This window comes from Peromyscus californicus, unplaced genomic scaffold, assembly GCF_007827085.1.
Source record: "Peromyscus californicus insignis strain IS unplaced genomic scaffold, ASM782708v3 Scaffold_20__1_contigs__length_68692818, whole genome shotgun sequence".
Classification (NCBI taxonomy): domain Eukaryota; kingdom Metazoa; phylum Chordata; class Mammalia; order Rodentia; family Cricetidae; genus Peromyscus; species Peromyscus californicus.
In genome coordinates, this window is record NW_026294503.1 from 50,613,349 (window position 1) to 50,623,947 (window position 10,599).

Consider the following 10,599-nt stretch of genomic DNA (forward strand, 5'->3'; position numbering starts at 1 on the left):
GCTCTCACTTCAAAGGAAATAAGAGTTTATTCTTGAGCCAAGCATGTGTGATCAGGACCCAATACACAGATTTCAGGTTGTCCCCAAAGACATGTTCTTCTGTGGATGTGTGTGGTGGTCTGAAAGAAAATGACACCCATAGGCAGTGGCATTCCTAGGAGGTGTGGCTTTGATGGAGTAGGTATGGCCTTTGTATAAGAAACTCTAAGACAGAAGTTGGTTACAGGGACCAGGATATTGCTGTGATAGGCCTGGCCATGTTTTTGCTTGAAGGAATTTGGACTTTTGTCCTTTGGGTTAGGATAGCAGTGGAATCCTTTAAGCACTGTTTAATGGACCATACCCATAGGAGCATGGAAGACATTGGTGCTGAGTGTGATTTGGACTGTGGGGATCAAGAGGGTTCAGAGGAGAAGAATGTCAGTATATGACCTAGAGACCTGTCTTGTGATATTTTGGTGAAGAATGTGGCTGCTTTTGGCCCTTGTCCAAACAGTCTGTCTGAGGCTAAAGTAAAGAGTCTTGATTAATTCCATTGGCAGAGGAAATCTCAAAACAGCCTAGTAGAGACTTTTGTGTGCTGGCTAGTGTTAACTCTGATGAAGATTCATAATGAAAAGGAACAAGCTGAACAAATAAAAACACAAAATGTACAGATTCAGAAAATGACAGCAAAAGTTGAATAGAGATAATCCTGTGTATGAGGAGATAAACAGATTTTAAAAATGAAATAAAGGGAGTGGTGAGTTCAGGGCAGGATCCCACCCAGCTAAGTTTCCTACTTGTGAAAAGGAACTAAAGAAAAGCTTAGAGAGGGATGTTGTGCTGCATGCCTTTAATCCCAGCACTGGAAAGGCAGAGGTTGATGGATCTCTGAGTTTGAGGCCATCTGGTCTACATACAATGAAAGTCCCTAGACAGCCAAGCTCAGGCAGTGAAGGTAACGATCAAAAATAGAAAGCTGATGAAGATGTAATTAATGAGGGGGCCACATTCCAGTCCCAGCAAGCAGCAGAACTTAGCAGCTTTAGCCATGTGCTTCTGGCTGTAGAATCAAGGATAAAAGAAAGGGGTCATGGAACCTGCCTGGACACGTAAGGAAAACTGTTGAGGCCAGCATGTGTCAGGGGTTTCCTTGAATGGAGGCCTAGAGAGGCCATTTCATAAAGCTGTGAAGCTGAAGCCTGAATTGCCTTGGAGAACCCTAGATGATGCAGATACCAGAGCCATGGACACCTGCCAAGGACAGGTGATAACAGGGAGTGGCACCAGCCCAAGAGAAAGAAGTGTGCTGCAGTCCACAAAGCTGAAGGGAGCTGGAAACATGAAGAGCATTTTGACCTCAGCCATGGAAATGCAGAGTTTGGTTTTAGCCCAGCTGGCTTTGGATCTTGTTTTGATCCAGTATTTCCTCACTATGTATGCCTTTAATCCTAGCACTGGAAAGGCAGAGGATGGTGGATCTCTGAGTTTGAGGCCAGCCTGGTCTCTATACAATGCAAGTTCCAAGACAGCCAAGTTTATGCAGTGTTTTGGAATGACAATGGATATCCTGTGCCATTATATGTTGGATGTATGTGATCTGTTTTTGATTTTATTTTATAGGGAAATTAAGTTAAGAATTTGCAGAAATCTCAAAAGAGACTTTGAACTTTGGACTTCTAAACATTGTTGAGACTGATATACTATGTGGACTTTTGAGGTTGGACTAAATGCATTTTCCATTATGATATGGCTACACACTTTCAGGGATTAGGAAGTGCAATGTGGTAGTTTGAATGTAAATGGACCCCATAAACTCAGAGGGAGTGGCACTATTAGGAGGTGTGGCCTTGTAGGAGTAAGTTTTGTCAGAAGAAGAATGTCACTGTGGGGGTGGGCTTTGAGGTCCTCTATGCTCAAGCTAAGCCCAGTGTCACAGTCTACATCTGCTGCCTGCAGATCAAAATGCAGAACTCTCAGCTCCTTCTCCAGCACCATGTCTGCCTGCACATCACTATGTCCCACCATGGTGATAACGGACTAAACCTCTGAACTGTGAGCCTACCCCGATTAAATGTTTTTCTTTATAAGAGTTGCCGTGGTCATGGTGTCTCTTCACAGCAATAGAAATCCTAAGACACTCATATATGCACACGTGCTCATAAACATGCATACACATGTACACTCTCTTTAAAAAAAATCCAAACTACAGGTGCTAGAGAGATGGCTCAGCAGTTAAGAACACTTGTTACTCTTGCAGAGGTCCCAGCTTTGATCCCTAGCACCCACATCATGTTTCACAACCATCTGTAACTCCAGTTCCAGAGGATCTAATCCTCTCTTTTGGCCTCCATAGGCTTAACCAAGCACACATGCAGACAGAACACTCACACATAAAGTAAAATGAATAAACCTAGTAAAAATGTTTGTAAATCTCAAGTACAGTTTGTGCAATAGCCAAGCCATAAAATGTCTGTATGTCCATCCCTAATCATACCAGTGTCATGATATTTAGAAGGTAGTTAGGTCTTGATTGTTGCAAACTAATTTTCTAATAAAACAAAAAAGCTGCAGTGGATCTCAACCTTCCTAATGCTGTGACTGTTGAATAAAGTTCCTCATGTTGTGATATCTCCCAACCGTGAAATTACTTCATTGTGTCTTCCTAACTCCAATTTTGCTAATGTTATGAATCATAATGTAACTCTATCTGATGTGCAGGATATCGTAATGTGACCCCAAAGGTATTGAGACCCACAGGTTGAGAACTGCTGCTGTAGAATCAGCCACTCCTTATGAGTTTATAGGGTCCAATTACATTCAGACTACCACATTCCACCCCTGACCCCCAAAGGCTTGTAGTCATATCAGAATGGAACCTCAAAAGTCCACATAGTCTATCACAGTCTCAACAACATTTAAAAGTCCAAAGTTCAAAGTCTCTTTTGAGATTTCTGCAATCTCTTAACTGTAATTCCCTATAAAATCAAAATCAAAAACAGATCACAAACTTCCAACATATAATGGCACAGGATATCCATTGCCATTCCAAAACACAGGGAATGAGCATACACAGTGAGGAAATACTGGGCCAAAGCCAGACCCCAAACCAGCTGGGCTAAAACCAAACTCTGCATTTCCATGTCTGAGGTCAAAACGCTCTTCATGTTTCCAGCTCCCTTCAGCTTTGTGGACTGCAGCACACTTCTTTCTCTTGGGCTGGTGCCACTCCCTGATGTCAGCTGTCCTTGGCAGATATCCCATGGTTCTGGCATCTCCAGCATCTTGAGTTCTGCAAGGCAACCCAGGTTTCATCTTCACAGCTTCACGAAATGGCCTCTCTAGGCCTCCATTCAGGGAAACCCCTGACACATGCTGGCCTCACCAGCTCTCCTTACATGCAGAGGCAGATTCCATGACCCCTTTCTTTTATCCTTGATTCTACAGCCAGAAGCACGTGGCTGAAGCTGCTAAGTTCTGCTGCTTGCTGGGACTGGAATGTGGCCCCCTCATTCAATTACATCTTCATCAACTTTCTATTTTTTTGATACTGAATTATTTTATTGCTGCCTGATTATACTGGAAAAGGAGAATGTAATGGGTAGGCATAAGGACTTTTTAAAAACACAATTAATAAAGAGATCACAATGGAAGACTTCAAATACAGTGCCTTGGTTCAGTAGATACTTGAAGCCAGTTGAGAGACTTTCCAGACCCTGAACCTAGCAGGGAGACTAATGACTGAGGAAGACCTCAGAGGGAGAGCACCCAAATCCAGAAGTCATGTTCCCTATTTATTGCCAGCAAGGACAAAGTCTGGGCCCTAGGTCTTAGAGACAGCGCTCACCACATTCAGGGCAGGTATCTGTGGAAAACAAGATCCTTTTGGGCTGCCTTATGGCTCTGAGTGTATCCATGAGTTCGAGAAAAAGTTGGGCAAATCTCCGTACGGAGATGTAACCCAAACCGAAATAGCACTGCATAGGGTCAGGGTACTGCTCCACATTCATCTTGGTCAAGTTGGCTGTGTGATGCAAAAGGTCCTTCAGGATGGGCATGGAGAAGTCATTGTCCCAGAAGTTAACCTTGGTGAGCTGGGAGCACTTGCTGAGGGCAGGGATGAGGTCAGTGAGCTGAGAGTCCTTGATCCTACAACCCTACAAGTCCAGAGACTCCAGAGTGTCTGCTACATTCTCTAGCAGAACTCCAAGAGGCTTGAGACATGAAGGGAATAACATGATTCCTCTCAAGTCCAGATGATTTGGCTGTCACAGGCTCTGGCTCCAGGGAAAATAATTCAAGTCGGACTGTGACAGATGGCAGTGAGTGATGCAGAGTCTCCAAGGGGGTCGTCAGGTACCTGAGTATCTGTGCCACGTGGTCTTTGAAAAAGTGGATGCAATTCATGGAGAGACGCTACAGACAGTTGGGTTTGGAGAACTTAGCAGCGACCTTGCTGACACACTTCTCTTCTATGTCTGCTGTCCTGCTGCCAATCCTGAAAGTGTTCTTGTGGAGGTATGCCAGGGAGAGTTTGCGAAGACTTCTCCTCTGTCCAAGGCAGGGACCAAAATGTGCCAGTGTGAACACATCCCACCCCATGTTCACCTCCAGCTCCTCATTGTGTCCTGGATGGAAAACATTCAAGAACTCTTTGATAGTGCATCCTGGCAGAGCACAGATCTTCCTCTTGGTACAGCAGAGCTATAGGGAGCCTTTTCTCTGCTAGGCCCATTGCAAGAAGCATGCTTGTTGTTCATACAGAGGGAGCCTGAGGTAGAGGTCAGTTACCACCTTCAGATGCCACCTCAGTGCATATCTGGGAAGGAACTTCACTACAGGCCTCTCATCTATAGTCTCCGCTGAGCAGGCCCCATCCTCTATCTTCCAGTCCGTATGTTCCAGAATCCTGACGCACATTCTTCAGGCAGAGCACCTGAAGTTTCTCCCTCCTGGGGTGAAACTTTCTTGCCAGCCGCATGTCTGCTCCATCTAGCACAGCCTGGAAGGTTTCCAAGTTGGGGGTCTTCATCAATGTCCCCACAGGGAGGCAGAGGAAAGGCCAGGCTGCCACCATTGCCTTCACAATCCTGGTGTGGTGTCCTTGAACAGTGCTGGGAAGAGCTCCATGGCCAGTCCCTCCAGAGCAGGGAGGGCCAAGGCCTCATTTCTCAGCAGAGCCTGCCTTGGCAGCTTGGTGACTGTGGGGTGGGGTCTGAACACTCATCACGAATGGTCATCAATCAGAAGGCTACAGTTCTGAGCACCGATGACAGTCTCTTTATCCCAGCAGAGTCAGGCACTTACTCCAGGCTCCAGGTCTCTGAGTATCCCAGCTTCCTGTTTTTTGATAGTTACCTTCACTACCTGAGCTTTCTATCTTGGAACTTGCATTGTACGTAGACCAGGATGGCCTCAAACTCAGAGATCCACCATCCTCTGCCTTTCCAGGGCTGGGATTAAAGGCATGCACCATTACAGCCCTCTCTAAGCTTTTCTTTAGTTCCTTTTCACAAGTAGGAAACTTAGCTGGGTGGGATCCTGCCCTGAAGTCACCACTACCATTATTCCATTTCTTAGTCTGTTTATCTCCTTGTACACAGAATTATCTCTATTCCACTTTTGCTATCCCTTTGCTCAATCTGTACATTTTTTTTTTTTTTTTTTGGTTTTTCGAGACAGGGTTTCTCTGTGTAGCTTTGCACCTCTCCTGGAACTCACTTGGTAGCCCAGGCTGGCCTCGAACTCACAGAGATCCATCCGCCTGGCTCTGCCTCCCGAGTGCTGGGATTAAAGGCGTGTGCCACCACCGCCCGGCTACATTTTGTATTTTTATTTGCTCAGCTAGTTCCTTTTTATTGTGAATCTGCATCAGAGTTAACACTAGTCATCACACAAAAGAGTCTCTACTAGGCTGTTTTGAGATTTCCTCTGCCAATGGAATTATTCAAGACTCTTCACTTTAGCCTCAGGCAGACTGTTAGGACAAGGCCCAAAAGCAGCCACATTCTTCACCAAAGTATCACAAGACCAATCGCTAGGTCATATACTAACATTCCTCTCTTCTGAACCCTCTTGATCCCCACAGTCCAAATCACACTCAGCACCAATGTCTTCCATGCTCCTATGGGTATGGTCCATTAAACAGTGCTTAAAGGATTCCACTGCTATCCTAACCCAAAGGACAAAAGTCCAAATTCCTTCAAGCAAAAACATGGCCAGGCCTATCACAGCAATATCCTGGTCCCTGTAACCAACTTCTGTCTTAGGGTTTCTTATACAAAGGCCATACCTACTCCATCAAAGCCACACCTCCTAGGAATGCCACTGCCTATGGGTGTCATTTTCTTTCAGACCACCACACACATCCACAGAAGAACATGTCTTTGGGGACAACCTGAAATTTGTGTATGGGGTCCTGATCACACATACTTGGCTCAAGAATAAACTCTTGTTTCCTTTGAACAAACTTTGAAGTCTGTCCTCACCAAGACCGGGACCATGCTGTGTCTCTTAGATTTCAGGCTTCAGAACGTGAGGCAGAATATAGAGGTCTATATTAAAAGTGCTTTGTATATTTTACTTCCCAGTAATTGACAGGTAACAAATAGTAAAACTCTGACTTTATTAACTACATTAACTTCTCCCTCTCCCTGTTCTGGTCTTTACTGATTCCTCAAGTCATCTCTGTCCATCAAAGTGGAAGTGAGTCAGGAGGAAGCCTGTGTCACTGATGCCATTGGGCTGTACATCCTGCACCTGGTTCTTCCCTGAGAATTTGGTGTGTGGTCTTTCCAAGGGTCTCCTTCTCACCTGGGGTCCCTCGATTAACTAGGACTTCCCAAAACAATCTTGAGCCCTGGGTTTGTAGAGTTTGGACCAGCCTCCCCTCATGGTCAAGGCTATATCAAGGCTAGAGTAAACATGAACACCCTCTGTACTCTGCCCTACTGGGAGAGCACACAGTCCTGCTCCTGCTCATACCTTAAAGCTGCTGCCACAGCAGCACCAGCTAGTGGGCCCAGAGGTGTAGGCCAGAGGGCTTTAGGAGGTTCCTGCTATTCAGTGGTGGTGGGGAAGTGGGGAGAGCACATCCTGCTGGCATTTCCAGTGCTCTCCAAGGCACCTTCTGCTGCCTCTTCAGCCTCTGTGCCTGAAGCAAGCAAGGAGACAGACCCAGGCCCCCAGTGGCCTCTGCAGAGGCTGCCTTGAAACTCTTATGTTGCAGGATATTGGTCACTCTGTGAACCTCGAGACTGCATTATTTACTGGAAAACCCTGCTCTAGTCGTGGTGTGGCTAACCCTTGCACACACTTTTAATCCAAGTGCTTTCTGCTTGAGTACTGTCAGCATGATTCAACAAATCAACCATAGGTCATGAGGTGTAGCAAGCAACCAGTTGACAGGAAATGGTCATAGGGAAAAAACCATGGAGAGTAAGAGGGAGTCAGGAGGATAGATGGAGAGGCATACAGGAAGTAGAAGGGAGAGACAGTCAGTTTGAGGGTTTTTGTTTGAGAGGGAAGCAGAGGAGGGAGGGAGTTTTCTCGGGGACATTGGCTGAGGAGGAAGGCCAGCTGAGTGCTTTCTCTGCCCCTCTGAGCTGGCAGGCTTCACCACAGCATTTGGCTCCCTTTATTGGTGTCTTTATTGTTAAAAATCGAAGGATTGAGATTTAGTTAAAAATAACACCCTTCATTTTTTTTTTTTTTTTACGTTTATTTGTTTGTTTGGTGGTGGGCAGGCAAATACATGGATGTGTGGAAATCAGAGGTCAGGGTGCAAGAGTTGAATTCTAAAAATTAATTTCAGTTTGCCTGGTCTGACAGCAAGCACCCCACCACTGAGCCCCTCTCACCCCGCTGGTTTGTTCATGGTATTTTGGGGCCTTCTGGTTGTGCAGGGATGGAATGCTGGTCATCTGGGATCTGGGACACTCCAGCTTCACTGGAGACCAGCAGTCCCCAGGTTCTCCTCTAAAGTGATGATGGGGTTGACACCAGGGTGTGGATAATGAGGCGGGAGCAAGAACCCAATTCAGGGGCAAGATTCAAGGGGATGCAGCACAAAACCTCATTCATCAAGACAGTATCTTTATCGAAGTGATAATCACATGAAGTGACCCATTCAGAAGGTGTAAGAATGAGGTATTAAGTACATATTCAAGTTGTTGTACCCCCAAAGAAAACTCCACCCCCACTGGCACTTGTCTCTTATCCTTCCCTGCCCTCGCCTCCAGCAGTTTGCCTTCTGTTTCTACCAATCTGCTATTCTGGATGATAGACTTATACTTATTGATGATGATGATGTTGACGGTGGTGGTGGTGGCAGAGGCAGTGATGTCTTTTTGTGCCTGATTTCTTTCACTTAGCTACAACACTGTAAACCTTCCAACTCTCAGCTCCTTCTCCAGCACACTATCTGCCTCACATCACCATAACCCACCACAGTGATAATGGACTAAAGCTCTGAAACTGTAAGCCACTCCAATCAAATGTTTTCCTTTGTAAGAGTAACTGTGGTCACCAGGCAGTGGTGGGACCATGCCTTGAATCCCAGCATTTGCTAGGCAGAGGCAGGTGGATCTCTGTGAGTTCGAGGCCAGCCTGGGCTACCAAGTGAGTTCCAGGAGAGGTGCAAAGATACACAGAGAAACCCTGTCTCGAAAAAAAACAAAAACAAAAAAAAAAAACAAACAAAAAAAAACCCAAAAAAATTACCGCCAACCATGTTTGCGGTTAGGAGTAGTATTGATGCTAGCTGGGAGGCACATGTCTTTAATCCCAACATTCTGAATGCCGAGAGAGGTGGATCTCTGTGAGTTAAAGGCCAGCCTGGTGTACATGGTGAGACTGTGTTTAAGAAAAAAAAAAGGTATCTCTTCAGATTATTTAAGACAGTAATTTATTTCTGAAAGTGAAAAGTAACAGAAAATCTGTGACAAAAAACCAACATTTTAAACAAAGAATGATCTACCTCTTAACCCTTCCTGTTCCCTTAACTCAAACACACTGGTAGAAACTCCTTCAGAGAAGAGGGGGAACTGTATTATACTCCAAGCCCCAGAGAAGGGGGTGGGGGGCTGTCCTAGGGCAGCAGAGGAGTGATGGGTGAAACTTGTCAGTGAGAATTATCCAAAAACTGAGCTGTGAGCACCTGAGGCTGCAGCTGCCTGAGGGCTACCTAGAACTTGCTAGGGGCAGGTCTGCAATGCTGTTAGGCATTATAAGCAAGTAATGAAACAACTCTACGCAAGAGGATCGCAAGTTCAAAGTCCACCTAAGCTACGAAGCTGATCTCAGACCAACTTGGGCAGTTTAGTGAGATCCTAACTCAAAACTGGGGGGAAGAAAGATGGGGGAAGGGTAATATCTCAGTGGTGCAGCTCTTGACTAAGGTGCCTGAGGCTCCATGCAGTGGCCCAGAGCTCCCATGCCTCCTGAGGGCCTTCTGGCCTAGTGAAGGAGGCTCAGGCTGGGAGCGGCTGGACCGTGGGCACCTTTGTCATCAGATGGCAAGGTGGACGTTGAAGCTCAAACCTGAGCTGGGCACCTCTAGCCAGGTGGGTTTTGATAGCAGGGGCAGGAGCCACCAGACTAGTTCTGAGCACCCCAGATGAGTAATATGGTTAGGACGCCCAGGTGTGTCCTTCCATCCCCCTACACCCTCCCTATCCATACCCATACCTACACCCACACCTCCCACACCCATCCTTTGTTTTAGGGGTCAGCAGGTCTGGGCCCTGAGCTACACAGGAGCCTCCAAAGCCAGCAGTGAGCAATCAGGAGAACCGCCCACGCCCCGCCCCCTTTCTCCAGCAATAACACCCACACTTCCCTGGAAGGCCTCAGTGACTCCCAAGAGCCTTGAGCCTGTGGCCTTTACTCTGCAGACCAAAACCACAACCATGTCACTGCGAGACTGCCAGGTATGCGCACCCCCTCGGCTGCGTCCTTCGGGGTCCGGGAGTTGGTCCAGGGCCAAGAGGTCCGGAGCAAACCTGCTGCTGGTCACCCTGGTCAGGCCGGCTGGGGACCTAGTCCTGAGCATGCTGTGTCTCTGCAGCTGAGGGTGGGGGTGGGGGACCACCGAGTGGTTCCCAGGCAGGGTACCAGGGAAAGCTCCTGCATTGGGCTTGGCTTCAGGAAGCGTTTCCAATGAAGCCACCCAGGACCCGGACCTTGAGCCCAGTTTTCAGACGAGGAAGATGAAGGTGGGAGCAGCACAGCCACCTAATTTCCAAGTCCTTGGAGGTGCAGCCCTTTGCTGGCCAGGACTCGAGGTCATGTCCCACGCCCTAGGGAGACATTGGCCTTGTGCACCCTGAAGATCAGGTCACTGAGGGCCGCTATTATAATCTGAAGGATTTCCAACCTGTCAGACTCCTCCCACACAGTGGGAGAGGACTGTTAGGTGTTGGCAGGGAGAACACACCTTGCTAGGCAGGTGACAAGCCAGACATCCTTTGAGATGCACACCCAGGGCTCAGCTTCCCATAAGTCCTGGTAATGAGACTCCCACTTACTGTCTCCCGTTTCCTGCTGACACTTGGACTCACCTCACTGGGCCCTGTTAGATATTTTACAGAGGGGTAACCAAGGGTTTGGGGGCTCAGC

General features: G+C 47.1%; 1 pseudogene; it reads right to left on the bottom strand.

The window, feature by feature from the left end:
• Positions 1-3,812: 3,812 nt before the first annotated feature.
• On the bottom strand, positions 3,813-8,713 carry LOC128116169 (PRAME family member 12-like; annotated as a pseudogene).
• Positions 8,714-10,599: the final 1,886 nt, after the last annotated feature.